Genomic DNA, 26950 nt, shown 5'->3' with positions numbered 1-26950 from the left:
ATAGCTATGATGAGATCTCATAGATAAATACGAAAGAAAAAAATGAGAACGAACAAAGTTTCATTTCGAATATACCAGAGTCTAGATATTTCAATTTCTTTGAAATAGCCCTAATGTTGTTTGGTTGAATAGGTCTCTATTCTTGAATGGAGATTTAATTTTAGATTTGAAAAATAATAACAAAAAACCAGGGAATTCCTGCGCAATGGATGGAAATTACTTTCAAAATGATTTCTTTATTCAAAGACTGAAATGATTCAATAATAAAACATTTGCTTCATCTGTCATTTTGGTAATTACTGGAAGAAAGTTTTCTTAAGAAAGAAGACAATCCAAGAGCGATTCACGAAGGAACATATGGTTTTTATGGGCAAAAGAAGGTTAAAAAAAATGAAAGAAAATCGTAAAGTAAGAAACAAACGTGCAAAATAAAATTTATTATCAATGAGATAAGCAAAAAAACTTTCTGCAAAAAGAATTTATTAACAGAAAAATTGTGTTATTTAATTTCCCTTTTTGTACTTGGAATACATAAGAATGCCAACCGCCAATGCATTGCAATCTACGGAGTTTTAACAGGTAAAACTATCGCAATTTATCCATTTCATAGGTATTTTTAAGAAATTTTCTTAAATAAACACAGGGCATGAGAGAAGGTGTTTCTAGTATCATTTGAAGTATTATTTAAAATCCAGAAACATTTTTCGTCAATATTTTGAACTTTCATTAATTTCTGAAATTTTATTGATTCTGTGATTATTTCTTTCTTTAATTATGATTTTTCATCAATCATGAATTTTCATCAACTTTTAATTTTTATCAAATTCAATTTTCATTCATTTTTAATTTTCACTAATTTTTAATTTTAATCAATTCTTAACTTTCATTTGTTTTTAATTTTCTTGAATTTAGAATTGTCATTCATTTTTTATTCTCATTAATTCTGTTTTCATCAAAAATTCTTATTCATTCTGGAAGTATTTTCATTCAATTTCAATTTACATTCTGAATTTTAATTGAATTCAATATTTGAATAACGACGAGAAATTTTGTCATTGATTTTGACATTTCATTAATTATAGAATTATTTTTCACTGATTTTAATATTTGATTGATTATCAAAATTATTTTTCATTGATTCTGATATTTTATCAATAACGTAATTATTTTTTACTGATTCTCAATCTCCACTGATTTTAATGTTTCATTGATGATTTTCATTTAATTCAGAATTTAGTTTCATTTTCTGAATTTTCTTTCATTTAGGAAGTGTAAATTTATTTTGAAATTGCCATCTCATTTTTCTGAATTTATCGTTGAGTGCTTTATATTTTGGTACAGATATTTTTTAGGATCCCTCTCTACGATTGGTGCCGATTAGCGCCTTTCCTAAAAATATGTATAAAATCAAGAGGTCCTCAAAAATGCCTGGGCCCCGGGCCCCCAATATGGTTTCGGTCCGAAAGTGCTCATGTCTACATTGATGCTCCTTCGGGAGTTCATAAATTTGATGTTTTGTAATATGCGCAGCGCAACGCTACCTGTGCGGATATCATAGCAAACACGCCTCAATAAATGGCTAGCACTAGAGTGGAGCATGGCGAGCTAGTGGCCAGCATGGAAAGCTAGTTGGGCAAATGTGAAAGTTAGTGGGGCAAGAGTGGCGTGCGTGGCGAGCTGGTGGCAAGGTGACTTTGATAGCCTATAATACACGCATCTCTATATCTCTATTAAGGTAAAGATGACATGCCGCATATATTTCTTATCAAGGAGACGAAATGCCACCAGCTATTTCTCTACAATTGAGGCAATATGCAGGAGTCACCAACAAAAAACATTCCTGCCTACGTTATGATTACTCGGATTCTTTTGACGTAGTTGGGTAATAAACAAATAAACCAACCAACGGCAACCAATCGTAATAGATAACATTTCTAGGAAAGAAAATGCCTGTTCTCTGAACCTTGAGGGCAAAGCACTCGCCCGGACAGAGCGAGGTCAGCAGTTGGATATTCTCAACTGAGGAATAAGAATTTTCTTCAAGAATTTTATTATTGCTCGGTATCTAGATAATTGTATTTTGTATAATTAGTGGTGAGGTTCATCGTTTCGTTGTTAACCGTAATAGATCCTCTACAGCAGACTAATCAATATTCAATTCTATGTCCAATTAGTCCATCCGATTGCATTCAAATGGCCGACATGGCGAACAAATAACCCAACCAATACATGAAAAAAATTTTTTAACTTCTCTCCCTAAATTAAAGCTAACTTAAGTTAAAAAAAAACAACAACAAAAAATTAAATACTATAAATAATGTTTTTTTACAAAAAAAAGTCGAATAAATCTTTTCTTTCGAAAGAAACAAAAGTTTTTTTCTCAAAGAAAAGAAGAAAAAGAAAATGATTGGAAGAGAAATCAGAGCAGCGTGAACTCAATTAAAACGAGACTCGCTTTGGGTCTCTCATAGTGCATAAATATTTGCTTTCGTGAGTTCCCGGCGAACACGAAATACATTAAAAAATATGAGAAAAAACTCATTATAAAACGTTTTACTGAGAAAAATAGGGAAAAGTTATTTTTTCTTAAAATAATCTTTTTTGTTAATTTAAATGTTCTGTATGTCCAGCCAGTAATTTTAATTTTGGGCTTACTATTTACTTCAAGGCTTTAGAACGAAATAAAATATATTTTCTTAAGGTAACCGACTACGTTAAAAACGCCATTTCAAAGAAAATATCGATTTTTTTTCATTTCCATTTTTTATGAAACTCCCATTTTTTTATGATTCTAAAACAGGCCTTGTTTTCTTTATATAATGCTTACAATCGAAGTTACGCTCACTTTAGTGTTGCCTTAGAGCATGTTACATGGAGTAACATGTTTTAAACGCGGTTTACGAAGAATGCTATTTTTTTAAATTTTATGTGAGTTTGAAACATTGTTCCTAAAAACTCTATTGGTTGTATCATTACGAAATTTTAATGTAATATTCTGATATATATTGCTGAGGTTATGAATCAAACTCTAAGGTGTATGGCATATATTTTTGTGTAATAACAGTGCTTTATAGACGATATGTAAGATGAAATTTCAAAACATTCACGCGTAAATGAAAGGATTTGAGTGTACTTTTATGAGCATATCCCACAATATTGGTTCATAAACTACACCATTACTAGCTGAATGTATTTTGAAAATAACAAAACATTCCATTCGTAGAATGTTTTTTAGTCGTGTTTTGAATATCACAAGGATTTTTTTTTTTTAAATTCATGTAACATTCTTTACACATAAATATAATTTTTTCATCGAAACTGACATAGGCAGTTCAAAATTACTCTATCTTTACGTCCTTAAAAACTTTTCTTATTATTTTCAAATTTAGAAAAGAAAAAAAATAGTGAAAGAAAGAAAAAAAGTAGTGAATGCGTCTGAGAACATTTACGTGTACGGAAGGCCCTCTTCATGAATGTGTAATCCGACTATACAAATACAAATACAACTCCACAACAGACAAAATGCCCAACGAGGTGGCTGAGAAAAAGATGCCCATAAAAATATGGATGTCATATATTTCAAAAATACAGCAACCCAATTAAAATGCAATTAACACAAATCATAACCAATATATACACATGATAAAATATTATACAATGCCCATAAAGAATACTTATGGTTGTCTTATTCTAAGAATGGACAGCTTCTCGATTTACTCCAACATGTTTATCGTATTTCTTTTTAAACGTGTCAATTGTGTTACAATTTACTACCTCCGGGGGTAAGCTATTCCATTTATTAACAACGCTATTAGAGAAAAATTCCCTGCGACACCATAACCTTGCATTGTCCCTCACCAATCGATACTGGTGTCCCCTTGTAGAAGCAGTCGATTGGCGGTGTACTAAAAGTTCATGGTCCATCCTATCCATCCCATTGAAAATTTTAAACACTTCGATCATATCTCCTCGACACCTGCGTTCATCCAATTTAAACATATTCAAAAAATGAAGTCTCTCTTCATAACTCAAGTGTGCCAATAAGGACACGCGTAGCTCTTCTCTGCACCCCTTCAACCAAGTCTATGTCCCTCTGTAGGTATGGTCTCCAAAACCTTACAGCATACTCCAGTCCAGGACGAACTAAGCCTCGAAAAAGCGGAAGAATGACTTTAGGAGAACGCGAAGAGACCTTTTTGAAAATGAGAACAAGCATTCTATTCGATTTTTTGACCACCGCTGAACAATGTTCAGAAAACCTAAGCCGCTTGTCAATGAGAATTTCCAAATCGGTGACCCTAGTTGCAACCGGGATAGTGACACCATTCAACTCGTAAGACAACCGTGGGTCATTCGAACCAAAATGAGCAACTTATCAACGCTAAACGTCATGCTTCATTCATTTGCCCATGCTGCAATCCTGTTTAAATTGGTCTGGAGCAACTCCCTATCGATTTGCTTCCCGATTACCCTCATTAGCTTCACATCATCTGCGAATTTGCTAGTAATCCCATCGATACCCTGATCGAGTTTATCGATAAAAAGTGAAAAAAGTATGGGGCCAAGGACACTTCCTTCAGGAACTCCACTTGTGACGTCTGTCCAACCAGAGAATTCCCCGTGCACAATAACTCGTTGCGACCTATCTTTTAACCACGATTCTATCCAATTCAGCAAGTTGCCCCCAATTCCAATCTCGTGTAAACGCTTCAAGAGTTTACCATGTTGGACCCGATCGAATGTTTTCTGGAAATCAAGGTAAACAGTATCTACATTTTTGCTCTTACCCAAACCCTTAGTCACGTGATCATAGAAGCAAAGGAGGTTAGTTACACATGACTTCCCCTTCCTGAACCCATGCTGATTATCCGACAATACATTATTCTCGTCTATCCACTTCACAAACTGCCGTTTGATGATAATTTCCAAAATTTTCGAGAGGGAAGTCGTCAAACTCGCTGGACGATAATTGGACACAGCTTCTCTACTACCCTTCTTAAATATCGGAACAACATTAGCAAGTTTAACAAGCAGACTTAGACCTACATCGATGTATTTCAATGAACACTTGTGCCCGTATATGAAAAATGTGTTTTACCAGTCTAGAATGCATAAAGAAGAGACTGGATTTAAACATTGTTGGATCCGTGACGGTAGGATTTATATGCGTAAATTAGATGATTCCAGGGTATTTAAAATCACCCATGTGGATGATTTAACACGCGTTAACTGATTTTTAATATGAATCAAAATTTCAAATTGAACACGATGGAAGAACACCATGGAATTGAACACCATCTACAAAAATGATTAACCGTCAACAGTGATAATTCCAACAATTGTATATCGCAGTATAATTCTGATTTCAATATCATACATTTAAATATAAGAAGTGTAAGACCTAACTTTGATAATTTCGTAACTTACATAGATAGCTGCCTCCATAATATAAACGTTATAGTCCTTTCTGAGGTTTGGATATTCGATGAGTAAATTGAACTTTATAATATACCAGGTTTTAATCTATTTTCATGTTGCAGAATCTATAATAAGTCAGGTGGTATATTGGTGTATACTAATAAGTCCTTGGTTTAAAACAAATTAACATCCGTCACAATGCAAACACTGGAAGTAATCAGTGTCCATCAGTCCTCACTAAAATTAACTCTCCGTTGTTTGTGTAGATCTCATTCATTCACCATCTCAAACTTCGTTGAAGAACTGGATTCAACGTTAAATACTATTAAAACGGAAAATATTATATTAATCGGTGACATCAATATGGATATTATCATTAACTAACCCGCATTCCCGACTACGTGGTCTGGGAGTAAAAAACCTGACCTAAGACTATCGTAAACCTCCCAGACCCCCCCCCCACTCTTATTTAGAAGGATTCCATCCGAACGAAGCCACCTATCGGTAAATGCGGGAAGCTCCAAGAACGTGACCCCAAGTGAGGAGCAAATGTCCTTCAGGCCTATATTGAGAACTGGTGGATCCTACTCCTATACCCCCCTACTACCCCTCGAATTACTCCCACATCTTAACCCCCCTCCCTAGCGGATATTAGTAAATCCCTGTACTCTGACAGGGACTCACTAATATTCACTCTACTTGATTCGTTCCCACCCACAGTATCACCCGCAAGGGCAACTTTCACCGATGAAAAACGTCTCGAACGTTGCCAATCTTCCCCCCAGGAAGACAACAGCGCTCGAAACCTCGAAAATCCCTACACACTCGGTTCCCAAGTTCCCTAACCATAGAATCGCCGATGATTAAACCCCTATCACTATCCCCCTCTACCTCATCCACGACCACCCATTCACCCTCTAAACTGTCGTTGTTCGTGGAGATTACTTCTTCATCAACAGGTGGCTCGACGACCAGAGGCTCCGTTATAACCGGGCCCTCTAGCACCCTAACTTTTCCCGTAAAGCTTCGACCTCGAGTTCCAGCCTTGCCCTATCCAAGCACCCTTTACAATTAAAACTATCAGCTACTATACCCCTAGATCAGGGAAACCTCCCGTCGCAAGCTCCACACAACACTAGTCGAGGTCGAGGCATACTAACACTATTGCTAAAGCTAGATAATAATAATAATTAAAAATAGGAAAATGAGAAACGTTAACAGGAAATTAAATAAATGTAAAATACATTACTATGCGAAATATACGTAAGAGATTGTACGAAAAAATTACGTAAAATAGAATGCTCAACACTAAATCACGAAGAATAAAATATATATGTACACCTATATAAAGAATACAACGCACTCACTCAAAAAAAAGTATTAAGCTACAAAGTACAATTTATACTTATTAGAATTAGCTAACTATCTCAAATCACTAACACTACAACAATAGGCCCAAGTGGAAGGAAAAACAAAGTTATTGAGAGTACCCGTGAAAAAGTATACACTGTTCGCTAACACTAACCCAAAAACCACGAATTTATATCAAAGAAGCGAGAAGACACAAACCTTCCGAAAATACAATGAAAATGAAATGCAAACGAGAAAAAAAATTTAAGTCGATCGAAAATACACAACGAAAATTAATTAAAAAAAACAATTGAGAGCAATATAATTAAAAAAACCACTTATCTCGCAATCCAACGTGTGCTAGAAAAAAAAAACACCGCAGAATATGACCCAAAAATAAACAACACGCTAAGTAAAACTGATGAGAACGAAGGAATCGTGCAGCAATACAACCATGCGATACAACCATGTGCAGATCATATTTTAACAATGAAAAAAATGCAAAATATAATTACTTCACCTTACAATTTTAATGCGAAACGTGACCGAAACAACAATTATAGTGAGTGATATAACTCTTCAATCAAAATATTATATTGAACTGTGTCTGATACAATGATACAAAGTTAAAATAGCAATATTTACCCTTTCAGACCCGAGTATTCATTTTTTTCGAATATTCAAAATGTGTTTGAATTTAATGCATTTTTGAGCATCAAAAATGCTCAAAAATGCATTAAAAACATAAATGTTAGAAAATCTTTATTTAAAAAAAAAAATTTTTTTTCAAATTTTAAATTTTTTTTGTAAATAAATAATTCACTTCGTTGAAATTGTTTCAGGCAAGATGATGCAGGGTGTGTATTCATCTTCACATACATTCTTTTTCAGAATTTATATTGCTAAATTTCATGTAATAAATCACATTTTTACTCCGGAGGTATTTTCTCCTGGAAGCTATCTTAAAAAACCCTGATAGTTCAGCTTTCAGTGCTGCCTCTGATGAAAGCTCCCCATAGTTAACATTGGGCATATTTCTAACTCAATACTTACACGATCCTTCAAGTCAGAGTTTAACTCGTTGAGAGGTCAAAAGAAAAAAAATTCTGCAGTGCAATTCACACATTTGTGGCACGAGGGTCTCCAAGTGCAATATATTACACGAACATTTTTGTAAGAGTCATATATTGCACACCAAAGGTATGTGCTATATACTACTCTTACAAAAATTTTCGTGTGAAATGAGGCTTTTCAAACAATGATAATACGAAACATGACTGGTATAATGATGATACTGAAAAACGAGCTTTTTAGAACAAAAGTACGAAAGATAATTCGAGTGGTTATAGTGACGGACTCGCGATGCGAGGATCCGGGTTCGAACCCCACAGTGGTGGTCGGCTGAAGTTGGTTTTCTGTGGTTCCCAACTTCAAGGCGCAAATGCGAGCCGATCTCCCCGTTAAAAAGTCTCGCCACAGAGAGCAACAGTCCTACAACGATAAATCATTCAATCATAACACTTCACTCATAGTTAGAAAAACTGGTGGCAGATGGCAGCACTACACAAAACAAGCATTACAGAGAAACAAAAAACTTCACGTCAGGTTTCACTACACGCACATTCCCGCATGTACCGATTCGTTGGGGGTTCCGCGGGGGGTTGTGGGCGGGGTGCATGTGTGGTGTAGCAGTAGTAGGTAGGGCACGTAGGTAGGGTAAAAAAGGGCTCGGGGATCCATGATGTTCTTAAGTCAGCCACCTCGTTGGGCAATTTGCCTGTTGTGGTGTTGTATTTGTATTTGTATTTGTATTGCTTTTTGATAATAATTTCCAAAATTTTCGAGAAGGAGCTCGTCAAATTCACTGGACGATATAATTGACCCCAACCTTTCTACTACCCTTTTTAAATATCGGAACAACATTAGCGAACTTCCAATCCCTTGGGACGATACCCTCAGCAACACTACTCTTGTAAATCTGTGCGACTGGTCCCAACAATTCATTAGTACATTTCCTGAGGATCCTGGGATAGACATCACCTGGTCCTGGTGCTTTGCTTGCACATACATTTTTTAGAAGATTTAGGAACTCCACGTCTTCCACTTGAATATCGTTGAGGATTTTATTACCCCATGCAACACCCGTATATTGAATATCATTATCTCTATTAAAAACCGAAGCGAAAAAGTCTTTGAAAGTACTACACATGCCTACATTGCTGTCTACCCTAGACCCTCCTGTCGAGAGGGGGGGGGGCAACTGTCCTCTTATTATTTATTGTCTAATCCATTATTGGCGTCCCTAAAAATGATTTTGGATCGGAGCCAATGTTATCTGCCAACCTAGATTCAACTTCCTTTTTGCTATTTCTTATCGCTTTCTTCAATGCCCTTCTTTTATCAGTAAACAATGGCAGGTCCCCTTTTATACTCTCTGAATGCTCTTTTCTTTTCAAGATAAAGGTTACCTACGCTATCCGTGAACCATGTGGGCTGCGATGTAGAAACACGCTTTTTTCGAACAAAGGGTATGACGTCGTGCAAAACAGAGGACAGCTTCGTACTAAATTCTTCCCATTGACTTACCACCCCTACTGATTCCAACCGGTCTTTGAAAACTTCCGCTAACCTTCCTTCAAAACATCAAAGTTAGTTAACCGAAAACAAGGAACCAGTCTTTTGTTATCAACCTTACCCGAGGAAAAGTTACAGTGAAATCTGGCGACACGATGATCACTGGAAGAAAACTCTTCCCCCACCGAAACATGTTCAATAAGATCCTCAGAACTAGTATGAACCAAATCCAAAATAGCAGTACCCCTAGTGGCTTCTGAAACATGCTGATGCAAAAAATTATCAAGCTCGAACTTAAGAAAGTCTCTTTCATATTGCTCTAGCTAGAAGGTTCTCCCAATCTATACCCGAGTAATTGAAATCCCCTAAGACTCTCTTATGCTTACACATGTAGGAAATTTCATTACGAAGTTTGGCAATATAGTTTGGATCCCTAAATTCGGTAGAATGTACAAACCCCAACAATAAGTTTATGATGTCTTTCGTTTTCAAGCTCAACCCATATGTTTTCCATATCACTTCTCTCCACGTTACACTCTCTAGCCTTCAAACATCCTCTCTCTTTCACGTATATCACCCCTCCAAACCCTTTCCTTTCCGATCTATTTCTTAAAAAGTATCGTATTCTGAGATTTCTGTAAGAAAGATTCATCTCCATCGTTTGCCCAAGATTCTGTAATGGCTATAAGATCCAGGATCTCCACAGCTATCATAGTTTCTAAAAAATCTTTCTTATCACACAAGCTCCTGGCATTTTATTAGCGCACATTCTAATTTGCTCTATATATTTTTATACATATTCAAGCTACACACTGAGTTTTGCACTTCAGAAATTGTAATATCTGACAACACGGAGAAATTTCACATACACGAAATCTCGGAGCATCTGTCATTTATTGTATGAAATGTTTTTCTCGCACCGATTGAAATTTTCAATATAAACATCCTGAATATTTAAAAACAGGTGTTGACACTTCATGGAATGGTTGCCTTCTCGACTCGTCGGAAGGCAAAGCGTTCTTTTATTTTAATGAAAACAAAGCGATGGATGAGATTTTTATTTTTGTTTCGTTTACCTTTGAAATGGAAGATCCACTCAGATGTTCTTTTGGGGAGACTTCCCATTTCTGTTTCAAAGTCGTTCCCGCAAAAGAAAGTCTTTGGAACCAGAGATATACGATGATGAGGATTTTTGTCTTTGAGAGAAACAGTTGAGTTTAGAAACAACAACAAAACTTCAAGGCAGCAAAGAAAACGAGTCCTTTAGAAGCTTTTCCACGTTCTATTTATTTTTATTTTTAGGATGCACTCGATAGGGTTGTGGTCAGATTTCACGACAAAGCAAAGAAAAGGATACCACTTCCCGTTTTTTGTGATTTTTGTTTCCACAGACGAACGAATTGTCGACAAAACGACAAATCGTTTGGCTCGAAACCTCTCGCTTTGACTTGAAAGTAGCCTCTGGGGATAATCTCGTGGCTGCTTCCTTAGAGTTTATGTACTTTCGTACACTTTGGTTGCAGTTTTATTACCGTACAATGCAAGAGGGCACGTGCTTTCCAAAGGTTTTGAACAACAATAAGCGGTATCCTGTGCAAACGGTCTTCTCTACCAATAGCTTTTCGCAGTTATCTGTTACTTTGATTTTCTTAGAAAGAAATTAACTATACTTTGTAGACAAGTCGTTAACACCGCAATGAGTTGACCGAGAAAAGTTAACCAATAAAATTACAGATGACTTGGCAGTAAACGGTACCAGCAGCGCTTATTGTAACAGTGATGACCAAATTTTGTTGTCGAACAGTGCCGTTAGTTTATTTTAGGTCTTGTTTATTTTGATTTCTCGTCTTGGACGTCGCAGTGATAAGATGCGTCTTATTTCGCACCGTTCGCCGGTATTTAACCGAGTCGGGTAGAGCGGGACGGTTGCCGAATAATGGTCGGAATTTACGTTAACGCGGCTTCGGTACGTCATTTCACTGTTTTTTCTTTGTTTTTGTGCTTGGTTTTCGATTTTTCTGTGTTCACATCGATTTAGTTTTTGCTTTTTGGATTTAATTCTTTAGTTCTCTTAGGGTATTTGTCGATTAGTGTTTTTTTTTTAGTGTATAGTGTAAGTAGTATTATTTTCAGTGTAAGTAGTATTCAACATCAGATTTTGTTATTTAGAATTTCAATGTTCCCATGAAGGCCAGCCATCTTAGAAGTTTGAGATGAGTGAATCATTTTGTGCGTACGTTTTAAAACGCGTAGTAGATGATGATGGAGCCATCGCTATCACGTGCCGGTTTCTGTCACGTGATTTTTTTCAAGCGATTGGTTTGCGCTATAACAGACCTTTAAATTTTCATCAAAATGTCAATTTTTAACTAATTTAGGGCACTTGGGGCCATGGAAGATATGAATGTATTTCAATAAAGAAAACTGCGCAAACTAATATACCCAAGAAACAACATTCCCACCCGCACGCTAAAAGTAATTTCGAAATTTTTTTTAAATAAAAATTTCAATTTTTAATTATTTTTGGGGCGCTTTGGGCACCACGGAAGATATGAATTGACTTCAATAAAAAAAATTATAAGAAATAATACACCCAAGAAATAACTTTCCCACCCCAAGCTAAAAGCAATTTCGAAAAAAAAAATTTTTTCCTATACTTTTCGATCCACCCCCTAATGTATATGCCACCAAAACTCAATACTCCTTTTACCAGATTTACAATAGTGAAGTTACATCTTAACAGGAGAGCCAACGGGAACTTCAGTTCAACAGGTATCCAAAATAAGTGAAGACTTGATTTGTTCTGAAATTATTTTTTTTATTAATTATAATTTTCTATTAATTTTCAAACAATCTCTATCACTAAACCTGGAAAAATTTCTGTTTAACTACTTGTTTTAATTATTTTTAAAGAATACGTCAAATGATTCTCTAACTATTTATCCCGTTAACTCTGAAATAATTGCTTTTAATATATATCTCGAAATTATTATTATTTTTTATTAATTCCGATATAATTTATTTTAGTGGCTTATAATTCTGGAACTATCTATTTTATCAATTGAAAAACACTCGTATCGCTAATGTTGAAATTATTTTTCCCCTAATTCTGAAAATATATATATTTTTAAAAATTATTTCACACATTATTTCTAGAATTATTTTTCCATCAATTACGCATTTTCGTCAATTGCAAAATAATTCCGAAACTATTTCTTTAAAAAATTCTGAAATTGGTTTTTTTTTGTTGAATCACGTGATTTTCAGCATTCCTATGTTGAATTCTGTTATTACGTATACTCCCTTCGGATGTCGACCTTTCTGTCTGGAATGCATGAAATCATGGACCCCCCAAAAACTGTTTGGGTGTCGTGCTCCGTTTTTCACTAGCGTGCACGCAAAATCAATTTATTTTTTTCCTCAATCGCCTTTCGATGTGTTTAGGCATTTCCTAAAAAAGCTCCGAGGTCCAAAAGCGGCCCGTGGGCCATGTATTGGAGACCCCCTGCCCTAACATATTCACGACAACAGATTTATAGTATTTAGTATTGCGTAATTAGTGTTCGCGAGAAGTGAGACGTCGTCTATCCTCCATATTTGAAATGAAAATGATGGATGCCTGAGGTTTTTCGCGGTCAGGTGAGTATCGTGGTGAGATGGGCTGCCCGCTCTTTGTATAGAATCGATTGATCGGGAGAAAGGCTCGCACTCACTCCTCGAAGATTTCCGCTAACGTCAAAAATCATTTTTGAGAGATAAATCAGGACCATACCTCATTGTATTCGGTAGAGAAACCTTAGGATGATTATCATAACTTTAAAAAACAACCCGCTCAACATGCCATCAGAATTAGTTAGCTCTATTCAGACTCTTTTCCTAAGAAGAGTTTCAGATGTTCGTAATTACAGATGCTCTTGAAACGTGATTCGCACTTGAAAATTTTCGATTCAAATTCAAAGATATTCTGTCAACTAGTTCCAGACTCATTTCCATTTATAATTCTTTGAATTAAAAAACTCTGGTCGAGAAAAGTTATCTTACGTTTAATTTATTATTATTGTTTTTTTTTTGGAGAGCAGTCTTTGATTTCTGCGAGTGCGTCCCTTGAATTAAATTGAATTAATAATTTTCTGCTTCTTCCGCCGATGAGAAATAAGGTTTCTTGTTGCATTTCTTTTTTTTGCTTTCTTCTCTTTGAGCTCAACCCAATACTACGACGACTTCCATTTCTGTTCATTAAGTGTCACCGGATCCCGAAGTATTCGGGAAAAATTAAAAATGGAATAGTTTTCATTAAATCTAATGGAAGCGGATGTCAAAAATATGCCTCGTCAATTTATTTCTTATAAATGAATTTTTTTTTCTTCTACTCGTTTTCTGGCATCGGATTGCATTTGCGTCTGCTGAATTTAATTAGCGATGCAGTTTCCTTTATTCATCTAATTGATATCAGCTTTCCAAAGTCGAAGAAAATTGATGAAATTCGAAACACTTGATAACAATTCAATGCTAATCATGTTGATCGTTCGGTGTATTACCAAGTAAATGTGTCCAATTATGATCTCATAACCAATTAACTTATTGTTGAGACATTCAGAGGTTTCTTGGATTCCAAAGCTGTTTGGTTTTTGTGCAGAATCTTTCAAAAAACCCTTTTACTCGCGTTTAGTGATAAAGGAGAAAACTATATTTTGAGTCGTCAAGTGTGCACGAAGGTTTTTAATAGCTTTCTGATGAGAAGATGAATTTGGGAAAGAGAGAAAAATTAAACTGCCCTTGCGGGGAATAGAACCCATGTCCTTTCATTAGCCGGGCAACAAAACCAGTGAATATCTCAATAATTCCATAGAGCTCGTGTGTACTGAACGGGACAGTATATGCACAGTCGAACCTAATTCAAGTCAAAGCTCACAATTGCTGATACTGCCACCAGATGGCGATTTATCCGAGCCAGCTATTAAAAACCTTCGTATGGATAGCGGGGAGTGACATCACCCTCGGATAAGTCATCAAGTGTGCTCTATAATCTGTCCCAACATGAGTAATTGTGTAGTGAATTCTCATTGCATAATACGGGACCGCGCCCACTGGCGCATGCGCATAGTGTCTACTTGATCGAAACATATACCTACCTGATCTTATTCTATTTATCTACTCAATCACTAAACCACTTGAGGTATCCGACTATTTTACTCAGACGTATGTAGAGCCCATTCGGATGAAAGTTGGTTCATAGCATGTATAGACTATGGGAAAAAGAAAGATCTAATAATAAAACAGTTCAATTTTTGATCACCAGGTGCAAAAGTGGCACTTCTTATCGCAATTATCTTTTCCCCCAATGATCCAACTAACGTATGCACCACATTTCAATGAAATACTTCCACCAAAACGGGCATGGGTCGGATTAGTCTTGGATTAAGCTGACCAGTGTCCGTTCAATTATACTAACACTACTCTGACCTATGTAGCTTCCGTTGTGGTGGACGTATTTCATTGAAACTTGGTATATACGTTATTCGGACCATGGGAAAATGATAACTGCAATAACAAAACGTCACTTTTTCAACTGGTAGTCAAAAATATATACATATGGAAGTGCTTTTTATTGAACCTTGCTTTTGTCCCATGGTTCATATACCCTATATACCAAGTTCCATCTAAATACCTTCATCCGAATGGTCGTTACATACGTCTGAATGGTGTCAGTTTATAACTACCTTGTACTATCATCCACGGGTGGTTTTAGTGGAGAGAACGAGAGAAATAATGCCACAATGCCTGCACTGATATAACAGAGCATCTTCAACCCGTTGCTCGCGAGCACCACGGTGTTGTTCCCTGAAGTATCCAGAGTGATTGATGCTTGTGTCCGATTTCATGCTCGCGATCAACGTTCCAATTAAAAAACATTGTAAAAATTGCATTCAAGGATTTAAATCATGCTGGTTTCATGCATTCGTATGCTAAACTTGCCGTAAGGGTACTCTTCTTTTGATGACGGGTACAGGCAGTGCTCGTGACTGGGAAACGGTTGAAGACCTCTGGTATATAACTACCACAAATTTAATTTGCCTGATTAGAAAGAGAAGGTGAAACTTTGGACACCGAATTCAGAACGGAATTCTCAATTGTATGGCTCGAATTTTTCTAAGCACCACAAATGCAACTCATACGGTGTTTTATAGTTACAGTGTATAGCCATGAGTCAGTGGACACTGGAGTTCAGAGGTTTTTGAATTTCTTCAAAAATACTTGAGATGAATTATTCTGAAATTTTGGTCATGCAAACGCTTTGCTAATTATCACGATTTCCGGTGAGAATTTAGTCACCAGTGCATGTAGAGCACCGACAAGAAACTAAATAAGAAACTGTTTTCAATTATCTCTACATCAGAAAATGCTGCAAATGATTTGTAACTTTTACAAAATATTTTATATTTTGAATGTTTATCTGCATTTTAATGAAAATTGATATTTTACAAAGATATGAATGCTCGTTTTTTGCTTATAACAAGCGGAGTTTGCAACAAAAGGCCATTTAATATTTCATTAAATATGAGCATTTGAGGAAAATAATTTTTAAATATGCATTTGCGTAAAATATCAATTTTATTTTTATAACTTGGTAGCCAACTATATGGAGCAACTTTATGGAAATTACAGTTGGATACCATGAAAAATAGAAAGATATAGGGGATATAGTGAGCTATATTCAAGTAATATAGTTCTCAGTCACCTCGTTGGGCATTTTGCCTGTTGTGGCGTTGTATTTGTATTTGTATAACTTCCTGAAAGTATCTGGGTGATGAGGGATTTTCCATAAATTGATGCCTTCTGCATCTGATTATCTCTTTCGGTTTTTTCATCTTGGCATCATACACGTGCGTTATGCTCGAGAACTTTTCATATAGCATCAGACACGCGTCTTCGCTCATTCGCATGATGTTGCGAGCTTACTCGAATGACAGAAAATAACCAGTATGTTAATTTGTGGAAAATCCCTCATCACCTAGATACTTTCAGCAAGTAACTTGAATACAGCTCACTATATAGCCTATACCTTTCTGTTTTTTTCCTCATGATATTCGACTGTAATTTTCACTAAAGTTAATCCATATAGTTGGAAACCAAATAATATAAATAAGATACACTGAAATCTCGATTGTTCTGCATATGCGTACTCAAAAGTCATTTTCTTTAAATGCTTATATCTCAAGAGATATCAAATTGGTTCATTTTTAATTCCTGTATAATATGTAATTTTCACGCTTTCAAGTTCTCTATAAGTTTAGTGAAATATGATTGCAAACTCCACTTGTTATAAGCAAAAACGTGAGATAAAAATTAGAATGTTTAGAAGAAACATCAATATCTATGTGAAAATACGATACGTGCAACTTTCACTAAAATAAATATAAACATTGAAAATATTAATTAAAACATTTTGTAGCAGTTACATATAATGTGCAGGTTTTCCTGATACTGAGTTGATAACAAACATTTTTTATTACTTAATTTCTTATCGGTCTCCTGAATACACTCATTCGTGACTAAATTTTTACTAATAATTATGAGCATAAATATAGAATTTACATGACCAAAGTTTTAGAATAATTCATCTAGTATTTTTCCACCAATTCGAAAAACTCTCTGAACTCTGACCACTGACTAAATAGTGTATATAAATGGTCATACTTAGTGTCAGTGATATTTTCCTCGACACGGCAAGAAAACCTAGTTTATCCAAAATTGTCAACCTACTTCAAACAAGCGTATGTTTCAGGTTCACTTTTCGAATCGAGCTAAATTACGATTATTGCAGTCGAAAAAGGAGATGACAGCACCACCAAAACGAAACCACATAATTTAAAGAGAGCCACACACACACATATACATACGAAAAACACATTCCAGTATGCACTGAATCGTAAGATATTCCTCAGAGGATTGTCTACCAGGCGAACCATGTGTGGTCAAGTACTTGTAATCTTAAAAGCATAAAAACAACTATACGTGCAGAAAGTCAGAAATTAATATTACGGAATCCTGAAAAAGAATACTGAAAGGAAATTCAAATAAAATAACAACAGGGGAGCATCCAAAAAACATTTCGGAACAATATTAAGAACAGGTGCCAAACTACGCATCCCACGCTAAACTAAATAAGGTTACACGTCATAGGATGCACAAAAAGATCAAATATTCAAGCAGTCAGTGACTTGTTATGTGAAAAAAGGATTGACGATGTTCCCATCAGGTCGTGACTATCAATCAACCAACGTGATATCAGAACATGCTAGATACCAACACATTAATACCATCATTTCTGTGATGCTTTCATTCAAAGTTTCATTATCCAGATTTTCTAAAAGAAATAAACATAGTATGTGCTCCTATATTTTGGAAACATGCCACCGTCATCGATCATGTTTGTTTACTTGGATTTTTTTTTTTTTTGCTGATTATATAAGAATTTTATGACTCCATCGAAAATGTTCAGAAAATACATTTTTTGTGCTGTACGTACATATGCATATAAAGTACACTGAAATGCCAGAAAAACTGGCACACCCACATAATATCGTCGAGCACTCAGAAATGCTGCAACACGACGTGGCATGTACTCCACTAATGTGTAAAGGTATCCTGAAGGCAATTCATACCATAACTCTCTCAGAGCAGTACACAATTCCGTAACGGAGCGAGGTGATTTTGTACAGCACGTTGCAGGCTATCTCGTCTTGGCCGCGGTAGGGATCGGACGTGCTTTCATCGCGCTCCGCTTGCCAGCTAATAGCAGTAGTTTTATCCACAATTTCTCTGTTTCACAAAAAATAAATATCCCACTAGGATCAAAATTAATGATAAAAATATTAAATGCGTAAACAATCTCAAATATTTAGGCGTAACCATCCAAAAAGACCTCGGCTGGCAATCACACATCAATGAACGCAAACTAAAAGCGACTCGCTTCCATTTTAAACTAACTAAAATAGCAGGAAAATCCTGGGGCATCTCACAAAGCATTAGGAACACTATCTACAAGACGGTGGTCGAGAGATTCTTGGCCCATGGCTCCTCAGCTTGGTATAGGCATCCAACCAAAAAAACACAACAGGCTTTAGATAGTGCACAGAGGAAATTTCTTTTAACAATAACCGGAGCCTATGACACAACAGCTACGCTCGGACTCCAAGTGATCACAGGCAACTGCCCACTACACCTAAAGCTCCAAATGGAAGCAGTCTACACAAACGCAGTTAGGTTTAGGAAAAACATCCAACCAGAACTTCTAGACTTTGACCCCAATAACTTTGAAGCACGGGAGCATGGCTGGCACCACCACCCCTCCTGCTCAACTATCCCCAATCAAATTTCGATTGACGGCCACGATATAAAACTAGCAAACACCCACATATACACAGATGGCTCCAAAACCGATGAAGGCGTCGGGGCAGCCTATTGTGTATACACAAACAATACAGAAAAGCAAACGTGGCAAGCAGCGCTAGATAAAAACAATAGTAACTTCCAAGCGGAATTGTTAGCGATAGAAGCAGCTGCACAATACGCAACGGGAGCAGAAGAGCGAGTTTTAATAATAACTGATAGCCGCTCCTCCCTTCAAGCACTTCTAGATCCAACAAATAGAAACGCAATAGTACGTGTATTAGGGCGGCGTCTATAAAATAACCCAAACATTTTCCTAGGTTGGACCAAGGCCCATGTAGGTAATCTTGGAAACGAGAGAGCAGACTCTCTAGCCAAAGCTGCAATCAACTGTGACAATAAACTTGATAACCCTTTCCCACTAACGCTCCTGAAGCGGCAACTTAAACAAGCAACCCTCCAGAAATGACAGCAAATTTGGGACCAAGGAACAACAGCTAGGAAAGTGCACGAAATTGTCCCTCGAGTCACATACAACACACTAAACTGGAATAGGGAGGAGACTATCTTCATAACAGGACACGGCCCATTCCCTATATATCTACACGAACGGAAACGCCGCCGAACAGACAAATGTGCCTGCGGTATGATGGGTACTCCTGTTCACTATGCAACAGAGTGCAAATTTACAAAACATCTACACATGTACAAATATTTCGAAAACAACAGAAAACAATGGTTCACTCAAATAATCAAAAACAAAAACACAGCAGCAAGGATTACAAGCCTTGTCAGATATATACACGCCAACGAAAAACAAGAAATCTGTCCACCAGATTTGTAAAATAATGTTTTAAATATTACAAAAATAAGTGGGAGAAAAAACAGAAATGGATAAAAACAACAACAAAAATCATATCCACATGACTGCCACTACTAATACATGATATAACATGTACTAACGGGACCCGAACAAGAATTTTTATGACATTCCCGTTACAATGATGTAAATGTGATAACCACAAGTGTCCTTCATGCCGCTATTCTAGCTAGGGTGCTAGGCGGGACGACACGAATGGTTTCATAATAACCATTACACATGTAGTTCATATTATATATATGTTCATTTTTTTTTAATATGAATATAACCAGCCAGATCGAGTCAACCAAAACACCAAGACCGAAGCTGATCCTTAGCTAAGGCTCTCTCCAGACAATCCCCCATTTAAATCAAGCCCACATTGCTCATCAAAATAGGTTTAGGACGAGACAACTCGACCTGGCAGTTATATATATGTATATAAATGTGTGTATTTCTCTTTCCTCCATTCAAGTTGTCCATGCATTTCATGTCCACAACACACGTGCGTACTCATATTGTCGTATTCATGTTGCTCACGGAATAAGGTGCTAAGCGAGATGCCACGGGTGCTCCCTAATTGTATATATTCCCCCACACAATACTTCTATTTTGTATATTTTCATTAAATCCGCCGGAGCGAGTGAACTCAACCCAATAAAGCTGATGCTGGCTTCTAGTCGCAAGTTATCAAACCCATTTGCTCACTAATAAGGTGTTAAGCGAGATGGCTCGCTCCGATGGATTTATATATATTATTTCACAATAAGATTCTCATTTCTTTTTCTTTTTTGTATCCTGTGCATATAATATGACAAGTGTAAGATAACAGATGAGATGGCTGAGGGGGGGGGGGCTCAATTGCTTTTAAAACATACCTCCATCCTAATATGTGTGTACATTCATCTTAACTAATCCCCGAAACTTCTCCAACTCCTAATCCCATCTCGTCTGTAATCACCACAAAATTTGTTAATCGCGACAGTACCCAATGGTCCGGGGAAAATATGTTGTAAAAAAGTTTGTATGTGTGTGTGTGTTTTTTTTTTTTTTGACACTAAATAAAGTGTTCCAGACTCTGCCACGAAGCTGGGCTGGAAGAGATCTCGGCAACGGGATAAGTCTAGTGGCAAAGTTCTGGCGTTCATTCATTCATTCATTCAGTAGTTTTATCCGGAACCGTTGCCGAGGGACTAACGAAGGATTATCTGTCACTTCGGTGCACCATTTTATGTTCTTCTTTGTGTCTTTCTTCGTTGTCGTGAATATTTATATTTATTTTTTGGGTCATACTCTGCGGTGTTTTCTTTATTTTTCTAGATTGCGTGTCCAATTTACTCTTCAGTTTAATTGTCACCGGATTTTGAGGACTGCACATTGTTGGATTTGCGAAATAAGTTTTTTTTATATTGCTCTCAACTTTTTCAATTTTCATTGTGTAGTTTCGATCGACTTAAACTTTTTTCTCGCTGTCATTTCATTTTCATTGTACTTTAGCCAGGTTTGTGACAGTTGTCGCTTATCGATAATCAATTTCTTTGCTCACGTGCTCCTACACAAGTTAATATTTGGTTCTTTGTTTCCCGCCATTTTTAAGTTTTTCCCCGCTTCTTTAATATAAATTCGTGGGTTTTTTGGACGTTAGTGTTAGCAAACGGTGTATATTTTTTTTCCGGGTACTCTCAGTAGTTTTTGTTTTTTTTTTTCATTTCGGCCCTAATATTTTAGTGCAGTGGTTCTCAACCGGTGCTCCGCGGAGGACTTGGGGATCCGTGTGAACTCTTCAGGGGATCCGCGGCCGCTCGAGGAAAATATAAAAAACTGTAAATTTGAAAAAAAACAATATATAAATCTTTTTGAATAATAAAAGTGAATCAGTAACTTTGATGGAGAAATAAAAAATATGCCTACGAGGCTCCGCCATAGACATTATGGACTATTGAAAGGGCTCCGTTTAATACTTTTTTTTAAGAGAGAGTGTGTGTTGTATTCTTCATATACATATATATTTTCTTCCTGATTTTGTGTTGAGCATTTTCTTTTACTTAATTTTTTCATACAATCATTACATATAGTTCGCATTGTGATGTATTTTACGTTTTTTTAATTTCCTGTTAACGTTTCTCTTTTTCCTATTTTTTTAAGTATTATTATCTACTTTTCAACAATAGTGCCTTGACCTCGACTAGTGTTGTGTAGATCTTGTGACGAGAGGTTTCCCTGGTCAAGGGGAATAGTAACTGATAGTTTCAAGTTTAAGGGGTGTTTAGATAGAGCAAGGTTGGAACTCGAGGTCGAAGCGTTACAGGAAAGACTTCGGGTTTTAGAGGGACCGGTTATAACGGAGCCACTTTTCGTCGAGATACCTGTTGATGAAGAAGCAATCTCCACGAACAACGACAGTTTAGAGGGCGAATGGGTGGCCGTGGCGGATGAGGTAGACGGGGACAGTGATAGGGGTTTAATCATCGAGTCTATGGTTAGGGAACTAGGGAACAGAGTGTGTAGGGATTTCAGGGGTTTGGAGCGCTGTTGTCTTCTTGCGGGGGGGGGGGAGATTAGCATCATTCGAGACATCTTCGAAAGCTCCCCGAGCGAGTAATCCTGTGGGTGGGAACGAATCAGGTAGGAGTGAATATTAGTGAGTCTGTCAGAGTACCGGGACTTACTATTATCCGCTCGGGAGGGGGGTTCAGATGTGGCAGTGATTCCAGTACTGTCAAGGGGTATGGGAGTAGGATCCACCAATTCAATTTAGGCCTAAAGGACTTTGCTCCTCACTTGGGGTCCTGTTCTTGGAGCTGTCTACATTTACCGACAGGTAGCTTGGTTGGGATGAAATTCATCTGAATAGGAGTGGGGTCTGGGAGGTTTACGATAGACTCGGGTCAGTTTTTTACTCCCAGATCTCGTAGACGAGGATGCGGATTAGTTATTGTTAATAATAACAGTATGGACGAGGAATTATCCATCTGTGACTTGGATGGCTTCTCGATTGACACTAAATCACAAGGCAAATTAAAATGTGTGCTAATAAATGCCAGGAGCTTGGCTAATAAGAACGGTTTTTTAGAAACTGATAATTGTGTGTGTTTGTGTGTATGTGTGGAGGGCCTGAATCTTATAGATATTACACAGAATCTTGGGCAAACCATGGGGATGAATCTTTTTTACACATCTCACAAGGAAACGCTCCCAAGCTAAATAAACACCCGAGCAATTCTGCATTTGCAAACGCATTAGAAAACGCGTTGCTCGCGTCGAAACGGTATCAGTCGAAGTATCTCGCGTCCAATGAGATGTGGTCGAAACGTAATGCTTCCTTAAGTTGATCTTTACAATTACTGCACAATGTAAATATAAATGTTGTGTGTTTGTTTTTCCCTCCCTTTTTTGTATGTTGTTGCATGAATATATTTCAAACCTTATATATTAATCGGAGATGGGGGAAGAGGGAAATGTATATGTAATACCGATTATACACTAATAAGATAGAATGTAAATGTATACACATAACATGATATTAACTAATTCATCGTGCTACTTTGTATAAAAATAAAAAGATAAAAGAATATTTTTTAATAATAACATAAATTTAAAAAAAAATAAATGGTGCTTCCCACGTGCCCACAGACAACAGATTATTTTTTGTAGATCTACTGTGTGGAAGGACACCCTAGTCCATGCGGTCACATAGTAAATGTTCGTAATCTATGCATCTGTGTTTTTTGTTTCTTTTTTCACCTTTTGCATTAGCGTTTTTGTTAATTAAAAAAATTCCTCGTCTATACCAGTTTTACTGGCTCTTCAGTGCATTATAAAACACGAAAATGACATTTTTATTGCTTTTCTGATCAAATGCTATTTGCACTGCGAGTTTAAATTTGGCCTTCGCGTTTGACTGGATATTGCTCCAATCTTTGCTCCAAGTCGAACTGGTTCTACTCGTCATTTATGAACTAAGCACGCTTGACTCACAACCGACTCTTGATTAAGCAGAGAGGATTTTATGACGGGATCGTGCAAATGGGAATTTTTGTGTTCGGTTCGAGAATAGATGGCACAGCGCACACATACATGTTAGTGCATGTACAAGGACTAATTTGTGAGTAAGGAATGTCTGTGACAATAAATGTTTCAAGCTCGTACGTTCATAACTTCGCACACAAGCAATTATCTGCTAACACAACTCTTAAGAGATATCCGTTTGGATCTCGTCGGCAGAGTGTAAGCACGTTCCGTGCCGTGGGATGGGGGAGTGCGAGAAGATTAACTACATACAGTTTTCCGGTTGTTAGATCCTGGTATAAAAAATTTAATTCCTGACGTTCCACCTAAATCTGTAACAGCATCTTCAGACGTGCAACCACGTTACGATCAAAGGATGAAATATTACGTCTAAACGCCAGTGGAATGAATTCAAACATGAGAGTTCGATCTGTTTTCTTTCCTCTATTCTGATCATCCCGGAGCTTTTTTTTTCCTTTTAATTTCTTTACTAATGTGATCTTCACATATTCCCAAGGGATCAGCATGATCCGTCTAGGGAATAATTTGTTGCAACCTAACAATTTTTTTTTCTTTTTGGTTTTTTGTATACCCTGATGGTGATTTTTTTTCTCACATATGATGTATCTTTCTTATAAGAGTGAAAGAGAACAGGTAGGTGAGGCTGAAAAGAAATCTAACTAAAATACATTCTTATCACCTTACATTCTAGACACCTGTGTGTCTCACTCTCTTTCACTTGTTTTTTTCTTCTCTTTTTCTAACGTGCGGTTAGGTTAGGACAAGGTTAATATATTTATCGTCGATTCATCAAATAAGAGAGCATCCAAATTTCTTGCCAATTCGCTTCTAAGCGGAGGGTGTTAAACACGCGTTGGTGTCTGCCACGAGCGACAAAGGCGTCGTACTTGGGGGTTGGTCATCGTACCTGGGTACCCTTGGCCACGAAAACGATTGTATGTAAAGTATTCATTACAAATAGCTGTATCACTACATTTGGCCAGTCGTACCCCAGAATTCAAAGTTCAGCGCCTCGTGACAGTTGCCTGTACAGCGCAACGTTCTTGATCGCAAGAGAAAGCCATTTGTTTCTCTATTCATACTCTGAAACTCCTATATCTCGAATTCCATTCGCATATGTTAATTTTTGTGGCCGTTCAGTGCTCGTATATCGGAAAAGTTATTTTTTTATGAATCTGTTCACAGTGAAACCTCTCTTGCGATCACCGGTGGGACAAAAAAATCGGTCCGTAAAAAATCCGGGTGACCGTTAGTTAGGGGCTTGAAACGCATACTTTTATTATACAATTGGGAATTATTATTTAGCCGTAAAGAAGGGGGTGGCCCCATCGAAGGGTATTTATTACCTTAAGAGGCGGAGGGGGTTTACTGTATTTAGTTAGTAGTAAGTACGGGTTATGTGCTTTATGAAGGCGCTTGTTCCAGAAAAATATAGTCAAACGGTTCCAACTCCCACACACACAAAACAGACCTTATATATTCCTAAGTGTGCGCGCCGTCATCTTCATATCATTCCAATGATTCACAGCATCGTTTCCCTGAAGAAAATCTCGCATCTTTATGAATTATTTTAGAACAATAAATAAACGGGGGGAAAAAACAAAGAATAGAGAAATATCGCTTTCCCCGATTTTTCTTCCAGAGTCACGTCATCAGAAGCCAATTTATTATTTTTGCACGAATAAGCGAAAATTATTTCTCGAAGGAGTACAAAATCCCGAATACTACGGGGCGGGAGGCCTCCATTCAGATAACATAAATGTTCAGCCATAAATTTTAAGGCTTTTTTTTTTGTTTTATTTTGGCGCACGGTGGGCATTATTTTATTTTTCCTTTGATGAATGATGATTTGGTTTTTATCGAAGGAGTCGCAGGTTCCAAAACGGATAAAAAACTTCATTCATTTACAACGAACAAAGAGGGCGAGATACGACGAATTCATGGCCTTTAAGAGAAAAATAGATAGGTGGCAAGGGCCCCCCCCCTCCCCCTATACACCTCCATTAAAACTTCTTGTTTCGGTTCGAGAACCATTTATCCTCATTAGCCCAAGGATTTCATGGGATAAAACTCTTAAGAATCTCTCTTCTGAGAAATCTGCGTTAATTGGTTGTTGAATGATTAACACGCCTCGCTTTATAGCCGGGGAATTAAGAGAACTTTTTGTTTGTTGATTTATCACAAATATCACGGGATCGTTTTAATGGACGTAACACCGCGCTGTTTTCTACTCAGCCGAAGAAGACGTCTACATATTAGATACTGAACGTGCCGAATAAAAATCGATGTATTCAATATTGGACTGGAGTTATTGATGCATGCGTACGATTCGATTTTGAGCTTAATCGATGTACATTAAGAGAAACGTATGATTTATGGTCGGTTTCCCAGAATGTATCGGGACATTCTCATCAAGGTCATCCTAGAAGTTATGAGCATTGGTTGATGAATCGTGAATGAGTCTTCGTTTGTTGTGTTTTTAACGGCGCTAATGATTCGGCTAATTAGCCTCGATTAATCTTCGGGACGTTTGTCGGAATTAAATGAGGATGAATGAATCGATTGGATCTCCAAAGGGAAATTCTGAATATTATGTCGATGTTAAGTCGAGAAATAAAACTTGGTAGGAATCGAAACCCGGTCCTTTTTCGCAATCAGGACAAGTGCACTGACTTGTGTATATCACAGAGACATGGCTTCCCTCTACTTCCTGAAGGGCTAAGTAGACTAAAGCAATCGACAGCCAGGTAGTAACAGTGGAGAGATTGATTGATTGATGACCGCTCACGCCCAGAGATGTTGTGCAAGACAACTTCCTCTCTTTATCTCCTAGGAAGCTGGGTCGTGTCGGATAGCATCTTCTATTTATTCAACAAAATAAAAAATTATATACATTCTATGGAAACAATAAATCAGAGAACATTGAGCACGATACAATCAGGATTAACACAAGAGAAAAAGGAAAAGAAATAAAAAAATGTATATACCAAAGAAAAAAGATTAAGCACACGCTAATTTACACTGATCGACCACGCACATTCACATCTGAATGCTGTAATTGGGATGTAGAGGGCATCTCCGAGGGAGGAAGGACTGTCTGGATTGATCTTTCTTTACTCCCGAGTCTTGTGATCATGGGATGCTGGCTAGGAATTTTTGGTCTTGGTTCTGAAACGGTACATTCGGAGTCGTCAGAATCGTCAGTCCGGTTAATTGGACGTCTGAATTCAGTTTTGCACGTTTCAAGATGTTTCACAAGTTTTATTATGCGATTTGCATTCATCGGACTTCTGATGATGCGTCGTTTCCAGAGTGTCAGCTCGTCCA

Source organism: Pholcus phalangioides, unplaced genomic scaffold (genome assembly GCF_987345545.1).
Source record: "Pholcus phalangioides strain wild (caught in Gottingen) unplaced genomic scaffold, Ppha-v1.0 ptg000037l_1, whole genome shotgun sequence".
Taxonomy (NCBI): Eukaryota; Metazoa; Arthropoda; class Arachnida; order Araneae; family Pholcidae; genus Pholcus; species Pholcus phalangioides.
Note: the sequence above shows the minus strand (reverse complement) of the source record.